We start from the raw sequence: 16,731 nt of genomic DNA, 5'->3' as shown, positions 1-16,731 counted from the left end.
TTTTTGAAAACACGCACGATCGGATGCGCGAAAAGGCTTTTAAATGGATACATGAGACCTTGTTCCAGAAGTTCCCCAATTTGCCTCGTTACTTCAGCTTTAAAGCCTCTGAGATCCGAGTATGACATGCTTCCACACTAATGTCTACCTCATTGGGAAAGAGTTCATTAAGGATTTGAAATGCTGTTTGACCAAATAGGACAACCTTTTAATGTGGTCATGTCAACCGAAACGTGGAGCATTGATGAAACAAATGTGTACAGGCTTCGACTGTGCGAAACATTCTATCTAAATCGTACGTATGGTCGCGATGGCGGAGTATGTATTTTGGTTAAAAGATTCCGACTGCGAAATACTTTTCTAGTGCTTTGTAATAACACGCGACCATGAAATCTTTTCACGCTAATAGAGCTTACTCTGTGCTATTGTCCACCAAATGGTTTAGCGTCATCGTTTTTGGTTACTTGGAAGAATTGTTCACCTTTGACACTACTAATAACTAAATTCATCTGCAATGGTGACTTGAATATTGATCAATTAAAATGGCGCCATAAATACCAATCTAGCAGTCTTGTTGTAAACCAATGGTCTTAGGAATATAATTTATCTTCCAAAGGGGTAACTGCGGACTCACAGTCCCTCATGGATGTTTCATACTAATTTACACCAGCATAAACGTAAATGAGTTTTTTCTTTTGATTCAAGTGACCACTTGTCAATGTTTCTTTGTTTTGAAGAACATGTAAAGCATACGCAGATAATCAACAACTAACACAACATAATCTATTAAAATTTCGCAACAAAATAGAAGCAACCTCTTGGTAAAGCTTCTTAGCAAGTGTTGATTTCAATGCAGCCTATTATTCGTTTCATGATACACTGAACCCGATACATGTAGTCAGTTTCCCTGAGGTACATGTCCAACAAAAGAGGAAAATACAGAAACCTTGGGTCACAACCCAAATAGGCAACAAAAATTACCTTTCAAATCTATTTATTAAAACCAATGACCCGAATATCTCTAAAAATATAAGAGAGCACGTTGTTCGGCAAGTCGGTCGAACATACTTAAACAAGGGAATTGCGTTAAAAAAGACACGACGAGAAGAGGAAATGCACGGCCGCAAACTCGCGACTGATTTTATTCAGAAAGAACACAAATATATATACCTTGATGCTTATCCAATCATTGCCTAAGCGCACATGCCAGGAAAGTTTTCTCTTTCTTATACAATTTGATAGTAGAATCGCTTGCGCATTCATCACCTGACTTATCGATGAAAAAAGCCTCTGAGAGTTCACGTGCTATCTGGTTACGACTGCGCCTTAAGATATTGTTTCCAGCCAGCAAAGGCTGGCATGTTTTATCAGGCGTAGCCAAAGGGCATGTGCCGCAATGTAAGGGCAAATTTGACCCTTTTCTGGTATTCACAGAAAGCTGATGTTCCCTTAGTCGTTCATTTATACAAAGGCCCGTTTAGCGGGTCAGTCTGCGTCAGTCATGACGCAGATTTTTAATTTGTCTTAGGCTGCCTTCCCTCGCAAAATTGGGATTTCACGTATAACCGTTGTTTATAAAAAGAAGGACAAAAATGAGATGAATTATCGTCCAATTTCTGTCTTGCCCATTTTGTCTAAGACTTCCGAGATGGTTATATCGAGCAGCTTTAGCTAATTTGAGCAAAAACATATTGATACGTGGCGAGGTTAGTCCACGAAGGTTAGTCCAGGATGACACAGCACAGGGCTCGACACCGCACGCTGTAACATGCTCAACCCTGCTGCTGAACGCCCCTTTCCTCAATCCCCGTCACCCGCTCGCGGTGGGGAGTGCGTGGTCAGTGACCGTGTGCTCGGCGCCGTAGTGGACGACACTCCGAACTTAGCCCGGATACTGTTGCTCCCCTGGCAACATAGCCCTTCATCGACGTCATCAGTCACCGGACCCACCCGCGCAGCATATATACCGCGATCTGCCGCCGATCACCTGGGGCTCGACACCGCACGCTGCAACATGCTCAACCCTCTGCTGACATTACAGGTTGGTTATATGAACAATTGCAGTGAATGTAAAACTAGCAACCGTTGTCTTGTAGCGGTGTCTTGCCCCTATGTGATCAAGTGGCATAGCGCTGTGCGAATATGCTGCGACTCTATATCCTTCCACCTGTTGTCCCAAATATTGCTGTATCTATCAAGGGACGTTGAGCTCAACCCAGGCCCGCCAACATCACTCGGCGATCCATCTGTTCTAAACGCACTCAAACGCCTCGAGGACGCGCAATCCGTCATATCTGCTGAACTAAAGGAACTTATGCTACGCAAGACAACCACTGAAAGCTAATATCGGAGCTAAACAACCGCATTTCTTTGTTGGAATTCGCTCACAAAAATGACCCGAACGATGTGAAAATAGACGAAACCAACAAAATAAAACGAGAGCTTGCAGTTCTTCATGCCGCCAATATCGATGCAAACAATCGCATGCGAAGGAACAACTTACTTTTTTTCAGCCTTAAAGACGTCGAAAAGAAAACTTGGGAACAGTCGGAAACAAAAGTTCGAGACCTGTGCTCCACTGAACTCGATGTTCATCTGGACGCAGGATGTATAGAACACGCACATCGACTAGGATCATTCTGCTCAGACAAACAGCGGCCAATCATCACTAGGCTAGCGCATTTCAAGACCAAGGAAAACATCCTGGCGTGTGGGCCCAAATTTAAAGACATGCCATACGCAATCAGAGAAGATTTTGCCCCTGAAACACGTCTTGCTCGCTCCAAACTTCTGAAGTTTATTCGCCCTCAAAAATGCGCCTTCAAACTGCGACTTGATATATTGTACGCTGGAAAAAAGTGTTATACTTACAACCATGTTACTGACTCGGTTACCGAATGCACTGTACGTGTTTCCAACGCCGATGTTAGCGAATGACGCGCAACAAATCATGCTCCCAACAGACGTCCTTCATCATACCTCGACATCCAAATCGCATTCACCACCCCGCCGGGGTGGCGCAGTGGTTACGACGCTCGACTACTGTTCCCAAGGACGCGGGATCGAATCCCGGCCTCGGCGGCAGCTTTTCGGTGGAGGCGAAAAGCAAGGCGTCCGTGTGCTGTGCGATGTCAGTGCACGTTAAAGAACCCCAGGTGGTCGAAATTTCCGGAGTCCTCCACTACGGCGTCTCTCATAGCCTGAGTTGCTTTGGGACGTTAAACCCCACAAACCAACCAACCAACCAAATCGCATTCACCAACCTAAGAAGCCTTATTCCAAAGTGTGACCAGCTCTTTAGCTTTGTCGACGACATTGAAGCTCACATTATCATTCTAACCGAAACGTGGTTAACTGAAGAAGTCCTTGATAACGAATTGCTTCCCACTAATCTGAACTTCATCATTTATCCTTGAGACCGCAGTGGCCTTCGAGGGGGCGGCGTACTCATAGCTGTAAGAAATACACTATCATCATCCTTAGTTTGCCACGACGACGTACTCGGACTATCGTGGATTTGTGTATATACTTCAACTGCGAAAGCTGTATTTGGCATTTGTTACAGGCCACCCGAACATGGTCCATCTTTTAGCAACTCACTGTACAATAGTCTAACATATATCAGGGACAACTTCCCCAACTCACCTATTTTTCTATTTGGTGACTAATTTTCCCCAGATTAACTGGCCTCTACTCAGCGTACCTGGCAATTCACAATCCAGTGAGCCCAAGCAATATATCGATCTAACTCTTGATTTCAATCTTCATCAGTCCATATCACTTCCGACGAGAGGGAATAACACTCTTGATCGTTTACTGACGAGCAGTCCTGACGACATTAAAAACGTAACGATTCTCCCTGGAATCAGTGACCACGCTCTCCTACACATTTCCATATCACTGCTACTAAAAGTAAGATCAGCATCTCAAAAGATAATCTTCGACTATAAAAAAGGGAACTTTGAAGCTATGAATAACGAACTTCCACAGTTTCACACGTACTTTCTCGAGTCCCACTTGTCGAGAACGGTTAATCACAACGGGGAAATATATAAAACAACATTAATAAACATAAGAAACAAATAAATACCTAAAATAAATATATACGATCCGATCATACCAATTACTGGTTTACCGTAAGTATAAAATGTCTCCTAAACAGGAAAAAACGCCTTTATCGATCAGCAAAGTCATCTAACAGCCGTGCTACGTGGGACCGATATCACTAGTCTGCAAAAACATATATTGAAAGCGTAGCTGCCGCAAAGCATAAATTCTTTTCAGTCGATCTACTTGGAACCTTGCAATCGAACCCCAACCAATTCGGGCGTATTCTATCCCCCAGGTCTCGGCCGAACCAAATAGCCCTCATGGGAACGGATGGTGAACCAGTGGAAACAGAACAGTGTGCCGCCGTCTTGAACCGTTATTTCATTTCGGGTTTCACCCTCGCACACAACTGTTCGACCCAGCCTCCATCAGAGTCACCACCAGTCACGATGCCTGAGGTACAGATTAATGCAGACGGTATCCGTAACCTATTGATACTCTAAAATTGTCTTCATCGGCAGGCTCTGACCATTTCAATAGCAAACTACTGAAAAACACATCGGAAACCTCGTCACAAATATTACAATTAATCTTCATCCAGTCTTTCCAATCGGAGTAAATACCGGACGATTGGAACATCGCTAAAATCGTTCCAGTCTTCAAAACAGGTGACCGCAAATCAGAATCCAACTACCGTCCTATCTCTCTAACCAGTGTCCCATCCAAAATTCTCGAACACATTATATCCACGAACCTAATGGCACACCTCGAATCTAACGACTTCTTTTATCCTCAACACCATGGTTTTAGAAAACATCTCTCATGTGAAACACAGCTTGCTGAGTTCATACATGACTTACTAGAATCCATGGACAATAACCTTCAAATAGATGCTATATTCCTCGATTACTCCAAAGCATTTTATCGCGTTCCCCACAGTCATTTACTTCAGAAACTCTCATCCTTAGGAATTCCCGCCAACCTAATCCGCTGGATTGAAAATTTTCTTTCAGGACGCAAGCAGTTCACTTCCGCAAATGATAGCCACTCACTTCTCACCAATGTAACATCGGGAGTCCCACAAGGCGCCGGACTGTCACCGCTACTATTCCTAATTTACATTAATGATCTCCCTTGTAATATAAAATCAAATTTACAACTTTTTGCGGATGACTTCGTTATATACAGAGAGATTAGGGCGACCAACGACTCATGTTAGCTTCAATCTGATCTTAATACACTCGCCTCTTGGTCTGATAAAATCCTCCTTCCCTTAAACGTTAGCAAGTGCAAATCCATGACTTTCACGAGGAAACGCACTGTGAATCAGCATCAACATAGTATTGGCTCGCTTTTCATTACCCCCGCATTATCCTACAAATATTTTTGCCTCCACCTAACACCATCACTATTATGGGTAACCCACATTCAAAACATTTGCGCTGAAGCCTCACGCACACTCGGTTATCTGCGACGTAACTTGAAGGCCGCATCCCCGGAAATAAAGCAACTAGCCTATATAACTTTCATTCGCCCCAAACTAGAATATGCGTTTGACACCCATCACAAGCGTATCTCGCCACCGACCTTGAAGCCGTACAGAATCGCGCCATCCGATTTATAACATCTTGCTATTGAAAGAAAACCAGTATCACAGCACTGAGACAATCTATCGCCATTCCATCGCTCATGTCACGCCGTATCCTATCTCGCTTATGTCTTCTACATCACTTCTATTATCATCCCCGTACGAGACATGCAAAGCTACAGCCCCCCCCCCCCCCCCCCCCACAGGACATCTAGCCGCCTAAGCCATAATCATGGCATTGCACGTATCAACTGTCGCACCTTAGCATTAAATTCTTTATTTTTTCCGGACGCAATAGTACTGTGGAACGCCCTGTCAAATACCATCGTATCATGCACTGATCGCAAATCATTCAGGATAAAATTAAACGACCATCTTTCGTGAAGAAATCGCTGATGACGTCCGCAGAATTGTGGGCGCGCTAGGGAGGCAGCGCTTACCTTGTCTTGACTTCTTTTACGTGTGTTTGTAGTTCTGCTGACGTTGCCATCGATGACGTACCAACCGGCTCAAGTTTCACCAGTTTCGTGAAAGCGTTTTTCTCATGCAAATTTGTATAACATTTTCGGCGTCATTTACTTATGGTATATTGTTATTTTTGTTTTTAATATTATTTCGTCTAACCCTTGCATTATCTTTCTTGTTTCTGTTTTCTTTTCTTGTTGTTTTAATGTTTTCCTGTTCTTGTTCGCATTGTATATTGAGTTTGCTCCCCCCTTATGTAATGCCCTCGGGCCTTTAAGGGAAAAATAAATGAAATGAAAAACAAAAGCACAGCAGCGTAAACCTTCTTCTAGCACCAACCGTTACTACCACTTTGTCTTCGTTTGTGTCACTGTTGCTGATCGTTGTCTTCTTCAACGTCCAGTGATGCAGGGCATATATGTCACATTACCCCCCCCCCCCGCGAAAAGCACAGTCCCAGTGCGCACTAGGACGAACTACGGCAGGGGTAGTACGGCTTCATTCGGGCGACATGAACAATCTTGGTGCGTAGCATAGAGGACTGTTGCGGCGGATGTACAGGGGAGATCTCGTATGTCACAGGAGTGAATGGCCGTAAAACACGGTAGGGTCTTGCGTAGGGTGACAAGAGCTTCTCGCACAGCCCAACTTTACGAGCGGGAGTCCAAAGCAAGACGAGAGAGCCCGGGAGAGTAGTGGACATCCCGGTGGCGAGAATCATGGCGCCGTTTTTGAGAATTTGGGGAAAAAGCCAGTCGGCGGCGAGCAATAACACGGGCGGCGTCAGCTCGAGAGATCGCGTCACGAACGTAGGAACTGGCGTTAGCGGTGGGAGGCAGTACGCTGTCAAACGGAAGACCCGACCAACTACCACCGCCCAGACCCAAGCCCGAACATGAAGAAAGGAGAACAGACAGACCAACTAGAACCGAGACGAAGGACCCGAAAGACCTGAATGACCCGAAGGAATCGACTGACACGAACACGCAACCCCCGCCCAAGCCGCCCGACGTGACTTTGTGCCATCGGTCCCATGGACTCTGGTGACGGATGGCTGACAGCTCCAGGGGAGGCGGATCACCCACACATTAGACATCGTGCCGGCAAGCCAATCTATTCGTACTTCTGCCTCTTCTTAAAGCATCCAGACACGCCCATCATCATGCCATGGAATCATCATCGGTAAAATTCCTCGTCTGCGATCGGGGCGATCGCTTGGTGGCCCGGATCATGTTATGGACGAAGGAGGAAGAAGAGGGCAGTGGTGCGAGCAGGAGCGCGCGCGCTAGGCCCGCTCACAGATTGATTAAACGTCATCTCACGACCATCGAGCATCTCCTATCTATCCTCGGTTCTGCTGTTGTCATCGCTTGCCGCCACGTAACAACATAATACAACATACAACATATCAGCATATAAATAATTCTTAATATGGCTTTCGGAAAGGTTTTAGTACAGAATATAACCTTCTGGCTCTGAAGGAACAGATTTTTAAAGACATTGTGCATGGTAATTTCGTCTTGGGCATGTCGTTAGATTTTACAAAGGCGTTCGACCTTATTAATCATGAAATATTTCGTAAACTTGAGTGGTATGGTTTTCGTGGAAAACCAGAGTATTTAATACGATCCTATTCAGAGCACGGAAAACAAACCAATATCTTTATCTCAGTACAGTTGCAAGTATCTAGTGAGGTGTCACAGGTCAGTATTCTGGGACCTTTTCTGCTTAGCATGTACATAAATGATACTGTAAAACAGACTACAGATGTACAGATATTGTACAGACTAGATGGATGAAGAAGACGAGTTTAGTGTAGGAGGAGTAAGAAGTGTGTGGGCGTTCAGGTGCCATCTAGTCTGTAACATTTACCGCCGTTTCGCAAAAGAAGCCCTCCGGGCGAGTCGGATGTATAACGACTATGACACCTCTTCAGGCGGGCGACTTGCGTAATCTCGGTGTAGTCCTGCGAAGGTGGTGATCTAGTGATGGTGGTCGTCATAGCGAGCACTGCCAGGATGGAAGCTTGGGCGAGTTGGTGGTCTTGCAACATAGCGCTAAACAGATAGCGACACAGCGAGACACAAAGCGCCCGTCTCGTGTGTCTCTCTGCGTCCCTGTCTGTTTAGCGCTATATTGCAAGAAGACCGTCATAGCGAGCTTTTGATCTATCTTGTGATGCAAAAGTCCGCAATCGGGCTATCCGCCGCGCTGCTTGAGCCAGGCAGGCAGTTTCCGCTAAGCATGAGTCGTCGTCAGAGGAAAATGGGAGGGTAGTATCGAGGGTGCGTCGGGGGGAGTGGGCGTACAGGAGGATGAACGGAATGTATAATGTGGTCTCAAACCTGACAGTCTTGAATGCGTATATGATGAATGGGAGAACAGAGCCCCAGTTTTTATGGTCTGAAGCGACGTACAGTGCAAGCATATTGGTTAGAGTTCTTTTGATGCTTTCTGTTAAACCATTTGTCTGAGGGTAGTAAGGGATCGAATAACTTAAATTAGATGCGCATAAACGAAGTTCTTCTATTACATCGGCAGTAAATTGACGGTCTCTGTCACTTACCACAGCTATCGGTGGACCATGTCGCAAGATGACTGAATGCAGCATAAAAAGCTACACTTGGTAGGCAGTAGCGGCGGTAACAGCGGCCGTCTCACAGTAGCGAGGAGGCTGATTCACACATACAACAATCCAACGATTGCCTATTTGCGACTTTGGGAAGTACTCTAACGGTCATTTCCGACTTTCTCAAAAGGAGCCTTGGGCGGCACTATAGGGTGAAGAATTCAGGGGGCTACACGAGTAAGACTTTTGTGACTTCACCGCTCAGAACAACTGGCCACATGGTCAATCGTGTGGCGCATCCGGGGCTAGTAGAATCGCTCCTCAGTACGGTGCAAAGTTCTCGCCGATCCCAGGTGTCCGGAAGCTCCATTGTCATGCATGGCGTAGTCAAATACACAGACGGAGGCTTTCAAGTACTGCCAGCAGGAACCGATGGCCAGTGTCAGAGTAAACCTTCTTGTATAGCAGGCCTTCACGGACACGAAACTGGCTGTTCGAGGTTGGGTCCTGTGCAGCTTTCAAGAACGGCTTCAGGTGCTGGTCGCTGTGTTCCTGTGTTCGGAAGTAGCGAATATTAGGTAAGCTCGTAAATAAAGCAGTGATGCAATGCTCAAATTTGTCCACTTGACATTCTGACGTGGCAAGTGGCAACCGCGAGAGGCAGTCCACATCTGCGTGCCACTCTTGTATCAAATAGTATAGTCGTATTCTTGTAATCGAAGAGCGCAGCGGGCTAGGCGACCAGGGGGATCACAAAGATAGAGTAACCAACATAGGGAATGGTGATGTGTTACCACTATGAAAGGCTGTGCGTACAGGTAGCAGCGAAACCGCTTGCACGGCGAAAACAATCGCGAGACACTCCTGCTCGGTGATGGTGTAGTGGCGCACAGTGTTACCGATGCCTATACCACTTGCGTTAGTATGAACTTCAATTGGAGCCGAAGGGTTGAAGTGTCGTAAAATAGGATGCGATGTTAAGAGGAACTTCAGTTGCCAGAAAGACATGTCACACTCAGATGTCCACTCGAATGGAGCGTCTTTGTGTCGTAGGCAAGTGAGCGGGTAGGCGACGTCTGCACAATGAAGGATGAAGCGTCGGAAATAGGAGCAAAGCCCCAAAAAACTCCGGAGCTTCTTCACATTACGAGGTGGTTGAAACGCGGCAACAGCTACGGTCTTCTGAGAACAGGCCGGACGCCATCACCATCGACGAGCTGACCAAGCACCAACGCCTATCGCTCACCAAAACGGCACTTTTTTGAAATCAGCACGAGGCCAGCTTGGCGCCAGCAATCCAGCACCAGCACTAAGCGGTGGTTGTGCTGTTTTAATGTCCGGGAAAAGATGACTACGTCGTCCAGATAGCACATTCATTCCTCCCATTTCAGTCCACGTAGTATAGAATCCATGAATCTTTCGAACGTCGCAGGTGCATTGCATAAACCGAAGGGCACAAAGTTAAATTGCAACAGTCCATGGGGAGTGATGAATGCGGTCTTCTCTTTATCTGCTGGGTGCATCTGAATCTGCCAGTATCCAGACCGAAGGTCTACGGACGAAAAGTATGAGGCAGAGTACAAGCAGTCAATGGCGTCATCAATGCGGGGAAGCGTGTAGACGTCTTTTTTTGTGACCTAATTCCCCAGGTAGCGCAGAATGTGGGGCCCTAGTAGGTCCGATGTAGGCAAGTGGGGCTGGGGCAACTGTCATAAAACCTGCATCGGTCCCCGATGGGGCAAATGTGGGCAAGCCCCATTTGGGCTTGCCCCTGTTCTTTTCGCATGGGTCCCATAGCGGCGTTACTCGGGCTAATGCAGAGCACATTCCTGCATTCAGACCGCAAGGGTCCTTTGTCGGATATTTAAGGGCAATCCAACCTAAATGTGGGCTCTTTATGGGAAAGCCCTCATAGATCCGAAATGAGGCCGCCCCCATAAAATCTTTGTGGGTCCTACATCGGCCGTAGTGGGGCAAAAAAATGAACATGCCCACATGCTGCCCCAATCGGCCCCTTGTAGGTTACTTGAGAGCAGGTGAAATATGAATAAGAGCTCAATTTGGGCAAGCCCTCGTGAAGCCCAAATGAGGCAGCCTTTGCTAAACCGCTTTAGGTCCCACATAGGCTGTAATGGGGCTGGAAGGCGGGCGTGCCCGCATGGTACCAAAATTGGTCCCTTGTGGGAAATTTGAAGGCACGTGCAACACTGCATACATTATGTCAAAAGATTTGGACAACCCTGCAGTGGCCAAACGATTGGAGGAGGTCAGATTACATCCCCATTCCAAAGAAAGGCAGTGCCAAAGATTGTTCCAACTACCTAACGATCGCGCTTATTTCGCATGCTAGCAAGGTGATGTTAAAAATCCTGCAAGGTAGGCTGCAGCAGTATGTGGATCGGGAGCTTCCGGACGTGCAAGCTGGGTTTCGCAAGGGCAGAGGAACTAGAGATCAAATTGCCAACCTTCGCTGGATCATGGAAAAAGCAAGAGAGTTCCAGAAACCCTTTTACTTCTGCTTTATTGATTATGCGAAAGCGTTTGACTGCGTAGATCACAGCAGATTGTGGCAAGCTCTCCAAGGGATGGGAGTTCCAATTCACCTCATCTGTCTCCTCAGGAACCTTTATGAAGGGCAAGAGGCCACAGTCAGAACTGGGCATGGTCTTACTGATTGGTTTCCGATTGAGAAATGGGTGAGGCAAGGCTGCATACTGTCGCCCTGCCTATTTAACCTATATGCAGAGTGCATCATGAGGAAGGCCGGTCTGGACGAGTGTTCAGCTGGAGTGAAGATTGCTGGAAAACGTATCAACAACCTTAGATATGCGGATGATACCACTTTAATGGCAGAAAGTGAAGTGGAACTCAAGAGACTTCTGATGCGCGTACAAGAAGAGAGTGAGAAGTTTGGGCTTAAACTGAACATTAAAAAGACGAAGATCATGGAGTCTTGCCCTATCAAGTCCTGGAGTATCAATGGACAAGAAGTGGAAGCTGTGACAGATTTTCTGTTCTTGGGCGCCAAGATTACCTCGGAAGGAGACTGCAGCCATGAAATTAGGAGACGCCTGCTTCTGGGAAAGAGAGCAATGGTTAGCCTTGACCACCTAGTAAAGAGCAGAGACATTAGTCTGCCAACCAAGATCCGTATAACCCGTGCTATGGTCTTTCCAGTTGTGATGTATGGATGCGAGAGTTGGACTGTGAAAAAGGCTGACCGCCGAAGAATTGACGCGTTTGAATTGTGGTGCTGGCGAAGACTCTTAAGAGTTCCTTGGACTGCCAGAAGATCAAATCAGTCGATATTGTCGACCATAAACCCTGACTGCTCATTGGAGGGTCAAATTCTAAAGTTAAAGCTCAGCTACTTTGGTCATCTGATGAGAAGAGAGGAGTCGCTGGAGAAAGATTTGATGTTGGGAAAGGTTTAGGGTCGCCGGAGAAGGGGTAGGCAGCGAACGCGATGGTTAGATGGCATTCTCGAGGCATTGCAGATGAAGCTATGTGATGTTAAGAAGATAGTGAGAGACCGGAAAGCGTGGCGTGACATGGTCCATAGGGTCACGAAGAGTCGGACACGACTGAACGCCTGAATTGAACTGAGCAACCGCAGATGGGCTCTAGGTTCAAAAACAACACTAGCCCAATTGGGACTGCCCGCACAAAACTGCTCTATATCCCAGATGGGCCGTAATGGGGCTGGAAGGCGGGCAGGGCTGCATGATACCACAATCGGTCCCTTGTGGGGAATTGGAAGGCACGTTCAATAGCAATTGGGCTTTAGGTTCAAAAACAACACCCAGCCCAATTGGGGCTGCCCACACAGAACCGCTGTAGGTCCCACATCAGCCGCAATGGGGCTAGAAAGCGTGCGTGCCATTGTGTAATGATTCTTTCCAACCTTTATTTGTATTAGATGCTGCCCTATAGTTAGAGTTGATTTGTATAACAGTTGTTGGCATGTTTAGTCGGTTAGAAATATTACGTGGCTCTAGTTCTAGCGCTCATGCAAATTGCGCTAAATATACTAAAACACACTGATTGCTAACTGTTGCTCCTAATGTGGTTGCTGTGGATATCCTGCAACACTCGGCATAAAATTACTCTTCAGAACACGCATCTCCATAGCCTAAACAAGATGTACACGAAGTCATTTAGGCTAGAATAATGTTAAGAATTATTATAAAATGGAATACTGTGGCTGTTTAAAAAGGGCAGACATGCATACAATAATTAAGTATATGCATAAATAATGATTGGGAAAACTTGGACAAGAGCTTCCCATCAATTTCCTGCGTCGGACCCCTATGAGAATAATGTGGGCAAGCCCAAGTGCGGCTTGCGCTATAGAGCCCGCATCGGTCCAATGTCATAATCTGAGGGGCTAACCGAAATGAAAAAAATTAATGTTCATCTAGAGCGGCTGCCCGAATCTGTCCAAAGTAGGACCATCGTGGGGAGTTGGCGGGATGTGCCCTTTTGGCAATGCAGAAAAAATGTGTGCAGCCCCGCAAGCGCAAGCGGTGGAGTCAGACTCCTGTCGGAAGCTGGAGTGTGGTTGCGCACGCCACCGAGCTGAAACTGGCTCTGTGGAGGAGGTGGCCAGTACCCAGGGGAGTCAACTGGATAATCACTCGTCGTGCATGGGTACGTGGGTCTGTCATACAGCGATGGTGGACGACGGCGGCATTGTCTTGAGATATGGCCTGGGATGCCGCACCGGTAACAGACAGGAGCAGGGTGGAGAAGGGTTTGGTCCTGAAAGGCGTCAATGTCAGGATGTCGATAATAGCCAGGGTCTCGCTGATGTGCAAGCCTGAGTGGTCGCCTAGGTCCTCGTGAGCGAAGGTCGTTACGCTGATCATAATGCCTGGAGGACACATGGTTGGCGAAATGTTGGCGCGACCATTCGGTGGAAGTGGGAGGATGTGCTCTTCGAACAGAAGTGTATTCGGGCTGCGATTGGAGCGTGTAGGCAGGATCGATCCGATAAGATGAGCGGCAGGACACTGGTAAGGTGTGCTGGTCGTGGAAATCGAGCCGAAGTAGTTCTTTACGACTGATCTGCCGAATAGTCGATGTTAGGTTCGTGGAGACGTGCTCGTCAACGCTGGCGAGTGTTGTCACATTGGCTAGTCTTCCAGACTTTGGCGTTATTCGACGGGTCTTCAGCGCTTCAGATGTGCGGATGTAACGAAGGACAATAGAGACAGTTGAGATATCATCTTTGGTAATGAAAAAGTTGTAAACATCCTGTGCAATGCCCTTCAAAAGATGTCCTATATTGTCCTCATCCGACATATGAGAGTCGATGGTCTTGCACAATTTGAGATCTTCGGTGTAGGTAGTACACGTCTCGCCAGGTAGTTGGGCACCATGGGCGAGGGTTTTCTCGGCCTGTTTCTTCCGCGCTGACAAGTAGCCGAAACACTGTTTTTAAGTTGAGTGACAAAACGCACCATGTTGTCAGCGTGTCCTAGTGATTTTCAAACCAGATAAGGGCAGTGTCGGTCAGGAAAAGCACTACCTTGTCAAGTTGAATGGCGGAGTCCCAACGGTTGTAACGGCTCACCCGTTGGTAGTAGCGGAGCCAGTCGTCGACGTCTTTTTCCGCCGTGCCAGAGAAAGGGCGGGACTCCCGCTATTGTGGGAAAGGGCCGGAAGTCGCCCCACCTGAAGTGGTGAAAAGCACAGAGCTAGGATTAGTTGGCGGCGGCATGGTAGCGAGCAGTGGCAGAAGTCCAGCAAGGCGGCGGCTAAGATGAGGCTCCAGGGGCACGTCAATGGCGGGGCGGGGCTGAGTTGACAGTTGACTGCCGTGTGTTGCGGACGCGTGTTCCATCGCTCCTTCGATTGCACGTGGCTACCGGAAACGGACGGACTGGCGACAGCGGAAGCTTCCGAAGCGTCAAACAGATGAGTTCTTCTTTTTATTAACTTTATTTCGCTTTCAGCTAGTTGGGTTTGGTGCAGCATAAAGAATATAATTTAGCTCTTTGTCCTAGCGGCCTGGTTTTCCTAGCCGGCAGCTAGGTTTTCTCGGCGTTCATTTTTTAACTATTGTGTTTAGATAAGTAATTTTTTTTCTAGGCTATTGGCTTTCACAGAATTGATTTTAACGCGTGTTTGCTAGTCGTTTCTTGCGTCTTCTTTTGGCTGTTTGTATATTCTGAGAATTCTTAATAGATATAGTTCAGTCAATACATGCTTAAGATGTGCAATCAAAAGAAGGTAACGTGCACTCAGTGTGAGGCGCAGGTTAACCTCAAGGAAGCGCGTTTTGGCCCTGTAGGTGAAGCGGAAGGCAGCGACTTTTTGTGTCGGTGTTGCGTGCTGAGTGCGCGCTTAGATAGATTTGATCAAGAAAGGGGCCGTTTAGTGTCTCGTGTGGATGATTTAGAAAATGAAGTACGTTTGTTAAGGATAGAAAATCAGAAACTGCTAGGACAGCTTCCTCAAATGGAAAAGAAACAGGCCGACTTTATCCCTGGAACCGACGAGCATGAACATTCCAGTGCGGGCCACGTGGCTGGGACCAGCACTGGCATGGAAGGCGTAAGCAAAGTAGGTCAGGCGGATTTTGTCCTTGCAAACAACGAGGACGAACATTCCAGTGCGGGCAACGTGGCTGGGACCAGCACTGGCATGGAAGGCATAAGCAAAGTAGGTCAGGCGGATTCGAATCGACTAAGCTATTTAGAAGCAGCTACTAAGAAGCCGGAAAAAAATAAAGAAGTAAGGAAGAATGAAAATCCCAGAGAGAAGGACACAGATAACCGAAAGCAGGAGCCAACAGTTGGGAGAGCGAGAGAGAAGGCCCAGGTGCTTATCGCCGGAGATTCTAACATTAGCAGGTGCAAGCGAGGTATCTTGGAAAATGCAAAGGGTGATAAGAGAGTGTTAGTTAGAGCCTTCACAGGGAGCACAATGAAGGCAGTGCTGAAAGAAAGTAAACATAGGCTATTGAAAAATTCCGCAGAGCGCAGTATGGTGATAGTAGCCGCGGGGCTAAACGATGTCCTAAATGGTGACGCTGCAGTACTGGTGGAAAGTTTAGTTAGGGGAGTTGACGATTTTAGGGAGATACGGAAAGCTGAAAAGAGGCGTGGTGACAGTGATTCAGGACATAAGAAAGTTAAGCCTGGAGAAGCGTTTGGAAGTGTTTGAAGTAAACAGGGAGGTGCATAAAGCAGGTTTTTGTAGGGCTTTTCAGCGAGATGGCATTCATTTTAACACATGGGTGGGAGCAGAGATCGGCTGGCGCCTGGAAGGCAGGGCTGTAGCTTTTTTAGGGGGTCCGCGAGGACTGCGTGCACAGAGGTAGTTAGAAGTGAAGCAGAAGAAAGTGTAATAACGGAGGCTGAGCCCCCAAAAATGGCAAGGAGGAGGTCGAGAAACAAAAGTACAGAAAAGACATTTAACACTAGGATCAGCTACATAAACATGCAAGGAGGTAGAAAAAGGGCAAAATGACTAGAGATCGAACAGCAGTTGAAGGATGACAAAATAGGTGTGTACGCTCTTTGCGAGACTCGCCTGGAGGATCTAGAAGATCCGCCGTTTATAGAAGGCTACGTCTGGGAAGGGTGCATCAGAACGAGAACGGAAAAAAAGGGTGGAGGGGTAGGCATGTTGATACACCAGGGAACAAATTGGCAAAGAATTAAATCATCTTGTAAAGACCTTATCTGGGTATCAGGAACAATTGCCGGCATAAGGACCTACCCTTGGAGGTATTTTAATATAATATGTTCTAGAATTTTGGAGCAAGTGCATGTCAAAGAAATTGGCCTATAATTAGTTGGCAGTGATTTTATATAACTCGATTGTCCTGCCTATAACGCTATAACTCGACTGTCCTGCCTATATAGTCTGAAAGGGGTCTTAAGAAAGTTGTGTAGGTTTCTGAACGAAACGCTCAATTCGTCAGTATGGCTTGTCTTTTAGACATTTAGGAACAAAAGCGTAATGCCCTTTCTGTTTTCCACTCCAATATGCGCAATCTGCTTAGAAATCTATACGCTTAGGCATCTCATATAGCGCGGCAAAATGTTCT

The sequence above is a fragment of the Amblyomma maculatum genome, unplaced genomic scaffold, assembly GCF_055883805.1.
Source record: "Amblyomma maculatum isolate TAMU_Amacu unplaced genomic scaffold, ASM5588380v1 scaffold_15, whole genome shotgun sequence".
NCBI classification, from domain to species: domain Eukaryota; kingdom Metazoa; phylum Arthropoda; class Arachnida; order Ixodida; family Ixodidae; genus Amblyomma; species Amblyomma maculatum.
This window is presented reverse-complemented; position numbering follows the sequence as displayed.